The following is a 17,484-nucleotide window of genomic DNA, read 5'->3' on the forward strand; positions in this document are numbered from 1 at the left end:
GCAGCGGCGACGCGACGGCGATGGGACGCGCGGGCGCGGGGCGCGAGGCCGACGGCGACGCGACAGCGACGATGGCGACGGCGGCGCGGCGGGCGGGCAGCGCGAGCGGCAGGGGAGGGGTTAGGGCTAGGGACGCGATCGAACACCTAGGGGGCAATGAATAGTGACTTTTCCTATTTATCCCGATTTTAGTGTATTTCCCATATAAATTTGATTCCACAATTCCTAATTTTTGCATATATGCATTTTACTCAATATTTGTGTTATCTCAACTAATGAATTCACCCTAGATTAATATTACTCATATTTTATTTTTATTTAATCTATTTGAATTTTTAATTAGGGTTAACTCTTATTCCATCGTATTTTAATTGATCCAAATATGGTCGCGATAATATTTTATTTATTCCTATCCACACCTAATCTTTATTTTAGTTTATATTTATTTTACCAACTTGTTTTTATGGTTTATTCCTAATTAACTATTCTTTACTCACGGTTAATAAACTTCGAGATCAAATCCAAATAAAATAAGCGAATAGGATCGGCATGATGCAATTAATTTTTAAAGTTTTTGAAAATCCGTATTTTTAGAGTTTAGATTTTTGTCGGTCGAATTTTCAGGGTGTTACAGTTATAAAAGGAGGAGCTCACTTCACTTTCAGCACACAACTTTGAGCTAAATTATAAGAAGTTCTATTGTATCTTTTATACATTAGAAAATAGGTAGAGTAAGGAGAAAATCTACAGGAGTGCCCGGAAGTTTGGCGCTCTCTCCGACTTCTACCTCGACGAGTATAGCTTTCTAGGAGGAATTCTGGAGGAGTACCGAAGCTGTTGGTGCACTCTGCTTTGGGTTCGGATAAACTTCTTATATAAGGTAAACATTCGAGATCTTTTCTTATGTTATTTAATTACTTAGTCTAAGTGATATGGATTTCTATCTTTGCGGGTTCATTGTTTAGTATTCGTACTAAGTACTCTAGTACTAGGACTCTGGATAAAGAAGGAAGTTCTTACGCAAGTATTAGAGTAGTAATTAGTAACTTAGGCGTGGTGTCTAGGTTAAATATAACCTTTGTTTGTTGTGATTCCACGGATTTGTCAAAGGTAGACGACAGGTGATGACAACCCTGAATCTCATCCCGGTAATCCTCCACATTCGGATACATCATAGAGCTATAGCCGGAACCATGCTGACAGATCAGCAGGGGTCAGTGCCCGAAACAACAGATAGGAAATTTCCTTTACTTAGATTAGATAATTAAAACATATAGAAAGTCCTCTCTAGCCTAGCTAGCCTACCAATAGTTGTTGTCCTTGGATAGTCTTAGCCTTAGGTAGATTAACACGTTCCCTGAGTTCGGTATCCTTTTGGGGTCACCCTAAGGTGAAGTGCTACAAAGGTATTCCATGCGCTTGCAGATTTATATGTGGTCGTAAGAAATAGCAACAGACTAGACTCTTACATCTTTAATTAATATGGTTTATGTCACACCCAAAAATTCACTCGTAATTTCCGAACTAATTTGTGCATAAAATCCTCGTCCAGGAATCAGCCGAGGTACACAAACTGATAATTTAATATATAAATCCATCGTAATAATAACGTTACATACTTACAAAAGAAAAGAAAACTACAATGGATAAAAGGATCTAGTGAAGCTCCGACTCCACTCCCACGGGCAACTCAACTGGGGTATAAGCCAAAAGTCTTCTCCTCCACACTTCTTCGACTGAGGTTTGATTGATTATTGCAAGGTGAGTACGTGGAATACTCAGCAAGCCACACAACAAATATACAAGTGCACAGGAATACAAAATGATGGCATAATATAGGACTCATTTGCAAAAGCAGCATTTAACAAACTTTAGAGAGTTATAAAACAGATGAGTCATTAATCACTATTAAATCAACACTAACCAACATACCAATGCTATATAGGCCCAACCAAACCTGAACAACCAACCCCGGTCATACAGATCAAACCTCCAAACCAGGAATTAACCATTCCAAACCAGGAGTTAAACCGAAGCATCATCATTTATCACATTATTATTTTTAATTAATTAGTGTGAGACTAATCACGAAAAAGATTGTTAGACCCTACCATGACCGCGGGCACATCTATTTGAATAATTTTACTCTAGTCAGAGATGTACCACTTGTTGGTACTTCTTAACCTTACAGATAAAATCCGCAAGCGCACGGAAAATACCGATGTAGCACTTCACCCGGGAGTATTCTCAGGTATCGATTTCCACAAGGAACGTGTGTGTCAACTCCGATTCAGATTCATCCAAGGACACGAAGCTATAGATAAGAAAAGGATAGAGAGGTTTCACCGGTGAAGAACCGTGTCTACGGAAAGTTTAATTTTAATCCTAATGAGGTACTTCGGGCACTGGCCAGCTCACTGCTCCCAGATATCGCTCTGTTGCACACCCGGACAGGGAGGACTTCAGTTTCTTGAGCGCTGTCACCACCTCTACACGCACCTCACACCTACTTTGGGATGCGGAGCAAACACCGAAAATTAACTACCTAGACACCGCGTCTAAGCAGATTAATTACTTACTTTAATGTTAGCTACACACCATAGTAAATCACTATATTTTAGTTGGTTATAGTGAACGATGATCCCGTACTCTAAATAGGAACTAACCAAGAAATAATTCTCACCGAGCAAAACTAAATTACTCAAAAGATAATTCTATTATAATCAAAGTAATTAACAGAGCAGAAGTAAATAAGGAGAGGATTACCGATAACTTGTCACGCCCAGTAATTCACGAACCCGAATTTCTAAGCTGAATGTATATTAAACCCTGTCCAGGACCAGCCAGGGTACATAAATGACAATTGTTCACATACAGATCCACGTCTTACAAAAATATAAATGATTACAAATGCAGCGGAAAAGGTAAAAGCGAGCTAAGCCTGAAGACTTGACTCTTGCAGCGGGCGACTCCATTCCACAGGCATCCTTGACGGCAGTGACGAAACCAACTTCTTCGAGACATCTCCAACTGAGAAGAACTTCAACTCTGGGGTGGGGGAAAAAGAGAGCAAGGCTGAGTACTACCCACTGTACTCAGCAAGTCATACCGGAAGAGGATGTATGATGCAGGATACAACCAAAGGAGGCTAAAGGTTCATTTGCAATAAGCTAGCATTTAAAAGTAGTAGTTGAAAGTAGTAAAACAGTTGTAGTAATTAATTAATATTAACCAATCACTGCTCAACGCTACACCACGTTGAGTCAGGCCCAAACCACCACCTGAACTAACCAGTTCAATTAGCTAACTAGGGGTGAGACTAATCACGGTGAATCTGGTTGACCGCCCATAACCGTGGGCACGTTTATTCGAATAGTTTTACTCTGATCAGAGGTGTACAACTGTACCCACAAGACACAGCCCCACGACACGTTCCCGTGCGCCGACATGCCACCACGACATAACGGAAAGAGGCCGTGACAGGACCCTTCGCATAACCCCCTCTAACCGATCGCACCACACCTCAGGGTTCACCCCCGTCCCCAGCAGGCAACGGGCAGCCCCCCTCTCGTGCCGCGGTGAATCCGGAAGCCGATCAACCGAACACCCCGGCCGACCCAACTCCATCACGCCCACCCTCGCCTGGGTATGTCGGCTAGAGGAAAGCTACACTACAAGCCCAGCCGTTGCCCACGCTGGCTTGTGGTAAGTACGATAAGTTCTTCCAGGGCATCCCGCGAACCGGTCCTTATTCGCCATGGGCATGACTAGCAAAACCATGTACCAACAGCCCACCATGTAGTGTATTTTAATTTACTAACACCATTGCGGTGGCACTAATCCAAAGCTATTGCCAATAATCAAAGTCTATGCATTAATGTGATTCCCCCTTTGTGTACTAGTTGAACTAAGCATGGCTAAGCATTCCCTAAACCAACATCTAAGCATTTTAATACCCAAGTTATCAACGGCATAAGGTAAACAATATATGGCTGAGTAGTACGACCCATCTCTCATGACATTGTAAAATAATGCAACATTTAATAGAAATGCGGGATATTTGTAAATTGTGTACAATATGATCAATTGTAATGCATGGCTTGCCTTGCTCTCGCACTGATGGAACCACAACAACGTCTTCGAGAAACCGCGGATCGATGGAACGGCTGAAATCTACACGACAAACAAAGCACACAAGCAAAACATGCTATAAGTCTACTGAAACAAGAAACAAAACTATTTTTAATGGATTCTTTGCATTTTTATGAATTTACTGAGACTTGAATGGACTTAAACGGAGCTCGGATGAATTAGATATGATTTTTAGAAGATAATATGTGTTTATTACTATAACAAAAAGTCCTTAAATCATTTATTGCGCAATAAAGCATCCTAGGGTTTATGTCAGCAAAAGAGGGGGGGCGGCGCCAGCAAGCGGGCCCCGCATGGCAGCGGCTCAAGGGGGAGGAGAGGTGGCGTCGGCTAGTTGGCCCCACCGGGCAGTGGCTCAAGGGGAGGGGGAGACGCCCGGTCGGCTCGGCTCGGCTTCAAACCGGCTAGCCGATTAGGCGGTGCAGTGGCGGCAAGCGGCCACTGACGGCGGCGACCGGCGAGAAGACGGCGGCTCGCGCGAGAGGAAGGAAAGGGGAGGGAGTTCTCACCGGGGTTCGGCCGGCGCGGGAGGAGGCGACGATGAACGGCGACGGTGAGCGACCGGAGCTCCAGGATGAACGGCGGCCGAGCTCCAGGACGAACGGCGGCCGAGCTCCAGGACACACTAAGAGAGGAAAAGAGAGAGGTTAGAGGGAGAGAGGGAGTCCACGGCGAGCGAGAGCGATGGCCGATGGCGGCGGCTATGGAAGGGCTCACCGGCGGACGGCGGACGGCGAATGGCGGCCTCCGATGGCGGAATTCGACGGAGGAAGGGCGGACAAGGTGGACCTCGGCCGCGCGAACCCGACGGCGGCGGCGGCGCGGTGCGGCGGCGGCCCTAGCAGCGGCTAGAGGCTGCCGGAGTAGTGGAAGAGGCGGCGACGGATGGGTGCATGGTGCGGGAGCGGTGGAGAGCTCGGGAGAGGCCGACGGAAAAAGGAAAAGGGAGGAGGAGGATGTAGGGATGGATTATATAGGGGCGGAGGAGCCGATCGTGGCCGAGACGGGCTCGATTTTGCCGGAGTTAGTGGGGATGTGGGGGGAGGAGAGGCGGGATTCAAATTTGAATCCCGGCCATCTCGCGGGCGCGGGCGTGAGCGGGAATGGAGCGTGGGCGCAGGGAAGGCGGGGCTCGCGGGGGAGTGGGCGACGTGGCCCACGATGGCGGGGAGGGCGGGGCGGCGGGCGGTGTGGGCACGGCAGCGGTTGCCGGCTCGGGGGAGCGGCTGGAGGTTGGGGAAAGGACTGACAGGTGGGCGCCCACCTGTCGGCGCCCGAGAGGGAGAGGGAGACCGGGTGGACTTCGTGAGTGGGAGGGAGAAGCGGGCCGGCGCGGGAAGAAATGGGCCGACGGCCCAAGAAAAGGAAAAAGGAGGAAAAAGAAAAGAGAAAAGGGAAAAAGGATTTTCCCAGGGATTAAATATTGCACTTTGCTTATTTTAATTGGTTAAAATTATTTATAGGGCTCTGAAAATTCCACTAAAAATCCTGGTAGCATATTTTGACATGTAGAATCCAAGAAAAATTCCACATGCAGATTCCGATTATTATATGCAATTATTAATTAAGGATTCAACTCTAGGTTAAATTAAATCATTTCTTCGGACGATTTATTTTATGACTTTAAAGCAAGGGAGGGGAACTTCAGGGCGTGACACAACTCCAGAATTCCTTCGACTTCTTCTACTCTACTCTCTTCCTATTCTAGTATACAATATAGTACAATAGAGCCTCTTATAATTCAGTTCAAGCTTGGAGTGTGTGAGTGAAGTGAAATAAGCTCCTCTATTTATAGGACAGGTATGATGGTTACAGCGATGCAAAAAGTCATTTTTGCCCTTCAACCGCCATCAGAAGAAGATTAGCATCGTCCCTGCAAAACCCTGCATCGGACGACTGCAGGAGTGGTTCGGCCCAACAGGCCCCAGCCTCGGCATGTTGCTCCCTCTCTACTTCTTCTGTCCATTTCTACGAACATATGGCCCAATTGATAGAGTTTCAATGTAGTTCTTGGCCCACTCTTGATATGGATAGGAATTCTTCTCCTCTTTAAGTCTGTCTTTGGTCCAACCTTGGGTTTTATCGTCTGCATCCAAATATACACCAACACTCATGGAATATATTAGAAATTAACCCTATCACTATGTTGGATGTTTTATTTCTTTGATTTATGCAGGCATTGGTGGCATAAAGTTTGTCAATAACAGCCGCCAGCAAACCCTCCACACTTAGCTCTTTACTCGTCCCGAGTAAAGGTTAGGGCTAAAGTTCAAAATAAAATTCTCCAAGATATAAACCAAGCACATAAATTATTCAAAAACTAACCTTGTACCTGTGAACTTTAACAGTGGCTAACTTACCATCTTGAGTGGTTGATAACTGGAACGGTCTCAACTCGGGTCTCCTTGCTCTCTTGATCAGAATTTTTGGGGGTTTTATTGATTTTCACAAATCATCTTTTTCTCCTCAAAATGACTTACCCTCAATTACTCAGATAATTTGTAATGTATTTGGATCCTCACCAAGTCATAGTTGCCGAAATTCATTCCCTATTCTAGAGGCTGCATATGTGGAGTTTGGTAGGGATGATTCGGGACATACCTGCATCATATATATTGCAAAACCAAATACATGGACTTAAGAAGATAGTCAATCACTCTCTTAGATCAAGGGTTGCACAAATTTGGTGGAAATATATATGATATGGGTGGAAAATGGAAAATAAAGAAAATTCTTCTCCTTGGTGTATGCCTTCTTCTCCAAATTTCTCCCTTATAAATGTAGGGGGGTATGGCTACTTTTCCTTCTCTCATATGTTTTTTATCATACTCCATATTTTGGAAGAGCAAGAGTTTATTTTTCATAGCCATGCCTTTCCCTCATTTTTCTCCTTTTCTTTTCCCAAGGACTTTCTAGGAGAAGAAGGCATATTTTGTATGGAGAATTTTTTTTGGATGAATAGTGAAAATGCATGGAATGTTGCCAACTTCCAATGTAGAAGTTTAGCATTTTTATAAAGTAGAAAAATGGTAGTTTGTGCAACCTTAATCATGAGAGCATGAGAGGCATCTAACACAAGTGACATGAATTTGATAAAGCTCAATATAATGACAGGCAGTAATACACATGTATAAGGTTTATCATTGTTATATTTGTGTATGGCCTTGGTAGGTAGGAATAAAGTCATTTAAGGAGTAAGCTTCAAAAAGAAATTTTAATTTTTTTAAAACAAATCCCCAATTATCATGATACAAGGCACAAGAATTTCCTTGTCTCAACTATATCTCAATCATCAATCACTTAGATGTGTAAGTTTCCCTATCATTGGTAAGTGTTCACATGTGACAAGTATAGTTGAGAATAAAATGTGTACAAGATTAATCATGGAAAATTTTATTAGTTGGACAATTTTATCTTTTATTAAGCTTGAACATGTTTTCATTGAATTTCTGCTCATGTACTATTTATTTGGTGGAGAGAATGAGGAATTGGACGTGCAAACCTGTCTTCTAGGAAAAAATGACAGGGATTGGAGCCAGTGTGGGTTCGGTCGAACCACTCTGATGCCCAATCAACCTACGACGCCCTTGGTGTAGAAATTTGCCATCTAGATCATCTACGGAATCCTTGGTATAGAAATTTGAACCCTCCACAACGCCTTCAAAGTAATAATCGGGGCTCTTCATTTCCAACTGGTTGTATGTCACGCCCTAAAAATCGCCTAATTTAATAATTCATTCTTTAAATCATTTTTTTGAAATTATTTTAAAAGCCTACAAGTTAAACTCTAATAATCTAGGAAAAATTTCAACATAAAATTGGGCTAGATAAAATTTTATTAAATACTTTGCTTGTTTATCTATTTTCTAGATTTTTCTGGGAATTATTTGAGCAAGGAAGGTATTTTTAATAAATGAAACATCATTTCACGAATTATTTTAATTGGAAAAGTTTTAAAAATCCTCCCCTAAGCCGTTGGGCTGTTTTCGGCCCAACATCCCTCTCTTCTCGCGCTCACCGAGCGGCCCACGCCGGCCCAAGCCGAGCCGCCCCACCCTCTCCTCTCAGCCACCGACATGTGGGGCCCACATGTTGGGGTCATCCCCTACCTCCGGCCGAGACGGCCGAGCCCGAGCGCCGCCGCCTCCCCGCCAAATCCGCCTCATCCGGTCGCCCCCGAGTCCGATTGCTTGAGGGGAAATCATCTCCTCCTTATCCTCTTCCTTTCCCTAAGGTTTCGGAGATCAATTTTGCCCGGAAAAACCAAATCGAATTCGTTTTGAGTTTATCTCTCCAAACTAACCCGAAGATTTTCCCGGCTCGATTCCTCTCGTTTGGAGTCCGATCTCTCTAATCCAAGCCTATAAATAGCATCCCCTAGTCGTCCTCTTCCGTTTGCCTCAAGTCCCGAGCTCCCTCGTCGTCCGTAGCGCTGCCGCCGTGTTGCCCTAGCCGCCGCCGTTGCCGCCGCCTCTCCGGTCGCGCCGCGCAGCCGCTTTAGCCGTCGCCGCCGCCTCCCGTCGCCGCCATTGGGTGCACACGGAGGAGGAGAACCCCGGCCGTCCCTTAGCTGCCGCCGAAGACCACCAGAGCGCCGTCACCGTCGGGGACCCGAGCCGAGCCGCCGTCGAACCTTGTCACCGGCCGTCGTTTGTCGTCGTCCGATGTTGTTTTTCGCACCGGTGAGTCCGCGTCGTCGTCCTCTACGCGTGGGTGTCCTCGAATAGTCCAACCGAGCCCTCTAGTGCCGGTGGTCGCGTGGAGCCGAGTCTATGCCGGCGATGACGTCATAAATCCTTTTTATTAGTTTTCTCTATTAGTTGAAAATCGATTAAACTTCGGAAATCCATAACTAAATCATCGTAACTCGGATTCGAGTCGTTCAAGTTGCTAAATTCATCTAAAATCGAGATCTACATGTGAAAAATATCCATATGTACTGTTTATGCTTGTTTTTGTACTGTTTTGTTGATTTTGTTCATTTGCTTTAGTTTCTGATGTTCCGGAGGAGAGTGTTTACGTTGAGGAAGGTTCAGAAGTGTTTGAAGAAGCTCAAGGCAAGTCATACAGATCCTAAACAACCCTTTGAGCATGTTGAACCTATTTAAAGCTATTGTTTTATTTCAACTATGCATTATTTTCGAATGTCATTGGGTGGTGAACCTTTCCCTATTAATTATTGGCCAAAGATGACTTTATTTTCCTATGGGTAATAAATTGATTAGCTTGGACCTTATATATTGGTTTGGTTCAGCTAAAGGCTATATATAGGTATAATTGCTTAGCCATGCTTAGAAACATTAGCTCATTAATGGGATTAATCAAATTACATTATTATTCATGGTTATATTTAATGGTAGCTCACGATGGTTAATCGTGTTATGATAATTAATTGATAATTAAGACCTGATTAATGGTGGGTTGTGAGCACATGGTTTTGATGGTCGTGCTCATGACAATTATGGACCGGTTCGCGAGCTACTGTTGTGAGACATTAATCGTGCCAACCACAAGCCAGCGTGGGCAACAGCTTTACCTTTCGTATAGCATGGTTCATTGCGGGGCACCAGACTGAGAAGCGGCGAGAAGTCCGTGGGGGTCGCTGAGGAGTCCATTGCCTCTGGTTTTGAGGGGGAGATTATGATCCAAGAACGGTGCGCTGTGGTGAGTTATGTTGTGTGAGAGGTATTGTCACAGTTCCTTTCCAAGGTATCATGGTGGTACTGAGGCGCATGGTGACATGTTATGGAGTTGTGTCTTGTGGGTACAGTGGTAAATCTCTGATCAGAGTAAAACTATTCGAATAGCCGTGCCCGCGGTTATGGGTGGGTCTAACAATGTTTTTCGTGATTAGTCTCACATTACTCATTATTGGTGATAATACTGTGATAATTAAATTGACTCCTGGTTTGGAATGGTATATTCCTGGTATGGAGGTTTGATTTGTACAACCGGGGTTGGTTGTTCAGATGAGGTTGGGCCTATGCAACACGGGTGTGTTGTATAGTGTTTATTTAATACTGTTTAATTACTTAACTGTTTTACTATTTTCTCAAATGTTTATTAAATGCTATTTATGCGAATGAGCTTTATTATGCCATCCTTTGTTATCCTGTGCACTTGCATATTTGCTGTGTGGCTTGTTGAGTATGTCATATGTTCATTCTTGCAATATTCATTCATCAGAGGAGGAGTACTTTAGTGAAGGTGATGATCAGGAGGATTAGGTTTTGTTCGGGTCAAGTTGCTTGTGGAGTGGAGTCGCCATAGCTGTTTAGTCTTTGTTTTATTTTTCCGCTGCGTAGAATTTTATTCTTTGAGAGGAACTATCCACCTCTGTAATAATTTATTTTGCGAATATTAATTAGCTGTTTGATAGTACTCTATTATCAATTTGTTATTGTTTGCCTCGGCTGATTCCTGGACGAGGGTTAAACGCATATGTAAGCGTTTGGAATTTTAGATAGAAATTCCAGGCGTGACATTGTATATCATGATCGGACACTTTTAGATAACTTCCTTCCCAAACCTTTCCAGACAAGCAATCAATACCAACCATCTCCCAAATAGACACATCGGAATTAGCAATGTTAACTGACCTATCGGCTGGCACGACCTCTATCTGGTCACCATGCCATTTGATCAAACTCTGGTGCATGGTCGAAGGGATACAACTATTTGCATGGATCCAGTCCCTTCCAAGCAACAAACTATATGAACCCTTCCCATCGATGACAAAAAAGGTGGTCGGAATTGTCTTGCTGCTGATTGTTAGCTCAACATTTAAAACGCCCTTGGCCTCTGACGGGTTGTCACCAAAATCTTTGAGAACCATGTTAGTTTTGATGAGATCCTCTGCACTTTTTCTTAATTTTCTGAATGTGGCGTATGGCAGTAAGTTTATTGCGGTCCCACCGTTAACCAACATCTTGGACATTGGCTTACCATTTACAAAACCTTAACATATAATGGCTTTAGGTGCCAATGCTCCATCCCTTCCAGCTTCTCAAAGACGGCTTGCTCGGGTGACAAGATCAATTTTGCCAAGGATTCCTTCATTATCTATGCATCTGCTAGCTCAGCGCAATATTCTGCTGGTAACACAAACACCATTTACAAACGGTATTTGCTCTAGCTAACCATTTCGTCTTGTCGGCCTTGACCTCCTCGGCTGGAACGATCTTACTCTTAGCACGCCACTCTTGCTTTGTCCCCTTCAGCCGATGGTCGATTTCCTCGCGAACCTCTTGAAACTGTTCCCTGCTCCTCATCCTTTGAACCCTCCTTTTCTGATTTTTGGTGAAAATACCGGAGGGACACCACTGCTATTTCCTGGTTTCACCCTCATCATCTTCTCCTCGTACAGAATTTTGATAAACCAGTCCCAATCTCTGATGGACAGGCAACTTCTTCTACACCAACTGATTCTCCCTCCTAGGATGAAATCAGCTTGAGCTACCGATGTGGTCCTCGTTAGCATTACTGCACCCTGGGCAATCTTCCTTTGATGGTAACCCCATCCCTTCGTTCCAGCAGAATCTAAAGAATTCACAGTCCGAATGGGGGTCGAAATTGTCGTTATCTTCATAACTCTTCTCTTCCTGCCTCTCAAGCTTTTTCTGATATTTGCTGATGATTCTAGCAGAACTGGGCTGTCTGGGCCGATAGCTTCTTCTATCAGCTACTCCCTCGCTTGTGTGGACCATGTTGACAGGAAAAGGATTGCAGTCGATTTCCATGGATTTCTTCGGGTCGTCGAATTTGATTCTTCCCTGCTCAATAGCGGATTGGATCTGTTGCCTGAAGACTTTACATTCATTAGTATCATGAGACCCTGTGTTATGCCACTTGCAGTAGTTCCTTTTTCCTAGCTCAGTAGCCGATCGAATTACGTGACCAGCACGAAGGTGGATTTGTTTCTCCCGAAGCAATAAAATCAAAGATCCTATTGGCTTTGGTGATGTCAAAATCAAAATTTTCCTCCTTTCTAGAGTCCTTAACCCATTGACATGTGACTACTTTTTTGTTTCTTGCCCATTCAGCGGTTGCCACCTCAGGATCCCCGTCTTCTTCGGTTTCAGAGGCATATGTACTAACATTGTTCACCTTTTTATATGCCTTTCTAGCTTCAAGGAACCTTTGTTCGTATGCCGTTACCTTTTGAGCCAAGTGAGCTAGACTCTCGAATTCTTGGGCTGATAATTTTTCCTTGATTGGTGCCAGTAGGCCCTTGAAGGCGAGATCGGCAAGCTGGAATCTGTCAAAGCCAAACTAAAGCATTTGTTTTGAACTGATTCGTCATGCTTTTGTTTGATTGATGTTAAATAGGATAACTTCATCTCGTGAATCCCACTGTAAAAGTATTTGTGGAATTGCTTCTCTAGATCGGCCCAACTTTGTACAGAATTGTACGGCAATGATGAAAACCGTGTGAAGGCCGATCCGGATAGAGACAAAGGAAACAATCTGACCCTTAAAGCATCAATAGCCGATGCCTCTCCACACTGGGCTAGGAATCGGCTGACATGTTCGTATGTCGTCACATTATCTTGTCCTGAGAACTTTGAGAAATCTGGGACCTTGTATCGGTTTGGTAATGGTACTCTCTCAAAATATTCTGGATACAGATGCCGATACAGGTTCCCACTATCCTTAGGCTTGAGCCCGAATTGTTCCCTCATTACATCGGCTATCATATCTACCCAAGGCTTCTGCTGAGGTACCCCCTGGATCTGCTGCTGCATTTGATCCCGCTGGTTGTATTGAGGCAAATACTAGGGCTGAGGTGATCCCCCTGGCCGATACTGTATCTGAGGTGAGTGGGGCTGGTACTGGAAATTGAGGTTGCCCCTCATGTGAGGCTGAGGAGACTGATGTACTATGTGTTGATCAGGGACAAACTGAATGCCGATAGTTTGATGTTGCCATGGAATAGGTGACTGCTGTCCCATGGTTATATGTTGAATCAGCTCAACTATCGGCTGCCTCAGTCTGAACATAGATGCGACTCCGTCTGGAGAGACCCGGGGAATGTTATGCCCTACATGTTGTGGTTGTGGCCTAACCAGAACGTGAGGATTAAATCCTGGTTGCCCCTGCGCTGATGTCGATGGACCCTGCCCCTAGGGGGCACAACCGACGCCATCGGCTGTTCCGGGGCAGCACTCGAGATAGGTTGATGCCTGTCCGAACTGAGAGTTCTGTAATTTGGAAAAACACCTCCAGGCAGAAATGTTGGACCTTTGGCTTGATGCTCAGCTATTGTGCCGTCGACCACAGATTTGATCATATTGGTTAAAGTATTGACAAGTACTCCTGATTGGTTGATCAATGCATGATGAACAGCATAATCAACCTGGTCTTGCATATTTCTAAACGCCTCAAGATCCCCCTATTGTTTGTCGTCTTTCGACTTGTTGTCTTCGCCAAAACTTGTTTCTGCATCATCCTTGTTCGGCAAAACTATCTTATACTTCCGGACCACGGTACCCGAATAAGTCTGTGCGAATGAATGCAGAAATTGGCTTTGTAAGTTGTTTTTCATCAACTCAAACTCCGCCTTCTGCTTTGGTGTAAGCTTGTCCATTGTTATTGGGATGACATTTTCCGGATCAATGTCAGTCAACTTAAGGTTTGCCATGAGGAAGATCTGCAAAAGTCCGTCCTACTGGGCGTGCCAAAAAGCGTGTTGATGCGGATAACACGCACTGGCCTAAGAGATCTGCTTAACACTAGTGCAGATCCAAAGAAATTGCTTTTGGGTTTTGAGCGTGCCAGTTAGTTTGATCCTGCAACCAACAAGAAACAAAGAAGACAAAGTTAAATCTATCAACGATAGTCGATCGGCTGGATTGCCGATGACATATCTTTCAGCACCAAGTCGATGTAACTTGCATTAGATCGGCGAGGGAAGATAAAGCATAGAAATCGTTAGATCTACTCAATAGGCAGTAGGTGTCAACGATATACAGTCTATCCAACGGAGTACGTTCAGACCAAGCGATTGGGATAGTTCGGACAGTATGCCGAGACAGTATAAATCGCTTATGTAGAGATTGTATATGCTCACAGCATAGCTGATAGAGCAGATCCAACACGTATCGGCTAGTACTTCGATACCACCTTGTACTAAGATATCAATACGGATGAAACATACCAAACAGGGATCAAACTAAATATCAGGATAACCTAACAAATCGGTAGCATGGCTTAATATGCTTCAAATAAGTGAGATCTCAATATAAAGGGCATATTTAGTAGATCAAGAACCATAAAAAGGAACAAGACAGCTAAACTAAGTAAGATTGACTGAAACTCCGATACTCTCTCTATTAGCATTCATAGGACGAGCTAGATATTAAAGTTCAAGGCACTACTTAACAGATCGAATCTAACCGATGCAGCATTAAGTGTGGATAGAAACATAAGATCTAAGCAAACCGATAAAAGCTCCTTCGAGATGGTAAATATACTGTATAATCTAACTCAATATCGATATCTAACCTTATCGGCCGTTTTCGATGATAGAGGTTAGCCGATGAGGTTAGATGACAAAATCGATCTAGATTATACAGCATATATGATAACTCGGTGATTCACATAGACATGATTAGAGTAACATAAAGATGTAAAAACTAATCTCGAGAACGCAAACCGCCATAACAAGTTGTATCTCTTCGTTGAAGATCAAACTCGATGCAGCCCAACTTGAAAGCAAAAACTCATCGAAACAATGAAAATAGAAAATGGTGGCGATGCACCGAAGTATTATTGAACTGTTTTCTTTTGATTACAAGGTGTCGGACCATATTTATACCCGAAACACACAACATGTCCTTGCTGGACACAACTCTATCTCTATTACAATTTAAAATATGAACAAGTCCTTTAGGCAGACTCTTACCAAAAATATCTTTAAGGAATTTAACAAAATATCCTAATTAATAGATACAATTGCCTTCTTTGGACCCCAATCCTCGCGTGGCAATGCCTATGAAGTGCCTTAATTGATCCTGGCAATAGTCGCAGAACCATCTAGTCAAGATTGGCCGCATCGGCTTGCCTTCGTCGGACTTAGTGTCAGCTGATGCCATCCGTAGCCGATACGCACACTGCCTTCCTTAACCAGAATTTCTCCAAATCCGCTTTGACTCTGGCTTTGAATCGGATCTATGGTTCTACCAAATTTGGTCGTTAACACATACGCATAGTATCCATCTAAAAGTCATAAACATGAATTATCCACGGATATCAAAGAATCAACCATTAACCAAAACTGATACAGAGTCAGCCGGTCAGATCGCTCCACACATACCGGTTTGACCGGCAACCACAACCTGATCTGATCGGACCACTCTGTTAGTGGTTCTTGTTTGTCACCTGAAAATTCCAATCATCTCTAAAATCACTTCGTCAATAATCTCTAAATGTCAAAACCAATAATCTGATATGCCAATTGTTCATCACAAAATAACAATCAAACATGCTTTGATTTTACAAGCTTGACTCTTTATTCCTATAACCAACTTTGTATATATATTCAACCCAAACTCTAACAAAAATATACGAGATAACTTTTTAGCGAAGCCGAACAAGCATATCGTCAATTTTACTTTTTTTTTAAAAAAAAGAAGAGGGGCTTTCTTTTTCTTTCACTTTCAAAAATGAGCACAGCAGAGTTGACTGACCAAAGGTGTACTACTATATTTTCAATGGACCTATACTTTCAAGCTGATTTTCTATGGAGATCGGGTTGCTTAGATCAGGGGTGTAAAGTTTTGATGAGTCACATTGGAATAGTATGTAGGGTTTCGTTTGGGATGTTTGGGCACTAATAAAAAAACTAATTACAGAATCCATCAGTAAACCGTGAGACGAATTTATTAAGCCTAATTAATTCATCATTAGCAAATATTTACTGTAGCATCGCATTGTCAAATTATGGAGTAATTAGGCTTAAAAGATTCATCTCGCAAATCAGTCACGATATGTGTAATTAGTTATTTTTTTTCTTATATTTAATACTTCATATAGATGTTTAAACGTTCAATGTGATAGGGTGAAAAATTTTAAGGTTAGATCTAGACAGCGCCAACACCGCGTGCAATTCGGGAAGGCAAAATTTGCTACGAGACATCCAAAAAACTTGTAATTAGCTAGTGGACACCGGAAAAACACGAATTTGCTGTCAGGCACCAAAAAAACTGGTAATAAGCTATCGGACACTCACGGCCTTATTTTATTATTTTCGGGAAAAATGGAGAGAGAAACGATCGAAAAAAACTAGATTGCCCTATGTGGGCCAAGGATGTCAGCCTCTCCCTTATTTTCTTTTCTTGTCCTCTTCCAGCCTGTGCTTCCTCACCGCTTCGCACGCCAGCGAGTGCAGCGCCTGTCGCCGCCGCCGTTTAGATTACATGTCCAAGGAGATGTGCCACAACTGAAGGAGATGTGCAGCAGCCTGGCCACGTCCAAGGAGTTCGTCAAGGCTCTCGTCGGCATCTGGGGCCTCGATGATGGCCTGAACCCGTTGACGGCGTCGCTGCTCTCCGCGCTGTGCGCCGAGCTCGACCTGGCACGCGCCCACGCATGGCAGCTCGCCATGGAGGACCGGCGGCGCAGCGACGAGATGGCGCGGATGAGGGCGCAGCTCGTCGAGGAGGCGCGGGAGTGGAGGAGCCGGCAGAGGGAGCAGGTTGCGGCGATGGTGCGCGTGGCGGCGGCAGAGCTCGACGGCGAGCAGAGGTCGAGGCGACGCGCCGAGAGGGTGAACGCCAAGCTCGGGAAGGCGCTGAGAGGCTAAGCCCGGAGGGAGCTGGAGAGGGAGAGGAGGTCGAGGGAGCGGCTGGAGAAGGTTTGCGACGAGCTCGTCAGGGGCGGCCTCGCCTGCGGCGTGGACGGTGTCAGGGGAGGCGAGGAGGAGATGAGGCGGGAGGCCCAGAGGGGCGCAGGAGGAGCTGGAGAAAGAGAGGGAGATGCCGCGCCTCGCCGACGAGCTCCGCGGGCCTTCCCGTGCACCGCCACCAAGGCCTTCCCACCCGCGGCGTCGCTCACCGCCACACCATCCTCGCGCTCACGGCCTCGGTGTTGCCACCTCCGCCGCCACAGAGGGACTGCCGACCAGCTTCGGTGAGGGCGGCGATGGATTGTGACGACCAGCTTCGGCGAAGTAGCACAGGGGCAGAATCGTACTCTCACCTCAGTTTCTCTCTCCGTTTTTCCCAAAAATAATAAAATAATGCTATAAGTGTCCGAGAGCTGATTAGCAGTTTTTTTTTCCCGACAGCAAATTCGCGTTTTTACAGTGTCCACCAGCTAATTATAGGTTTTTTT

General features: G+C 44.5%; 1 pseudogene; it reads left to right on the top strand.

Moving 5' to 3' along the window:
• The first annotated feature begins 4,836 nt into the window (after window positions 1-4,836).
• Window positions 4,837-17,382, top strand: LOC127752618 (uncharacterized; annotated as a pseudogene).
• Window positions 17,383-17,484: the final 102 nt, after the last annotated feature.

The sequence above is a fragment of the Oryza glaberrima genome, chromosome 10 (genome assembly GCF_000147395.1).
Source record: "Oryza glaberrima chromosome 10, OglaRS2, whole genome shotgun sequence".
NCBI classification, from domain to species: Eukaryota; Viridiplantae; Streptophyta; class Magnoliopsida; order Poales; family Poaceae; genus Oryza; species Oryza glaberrima.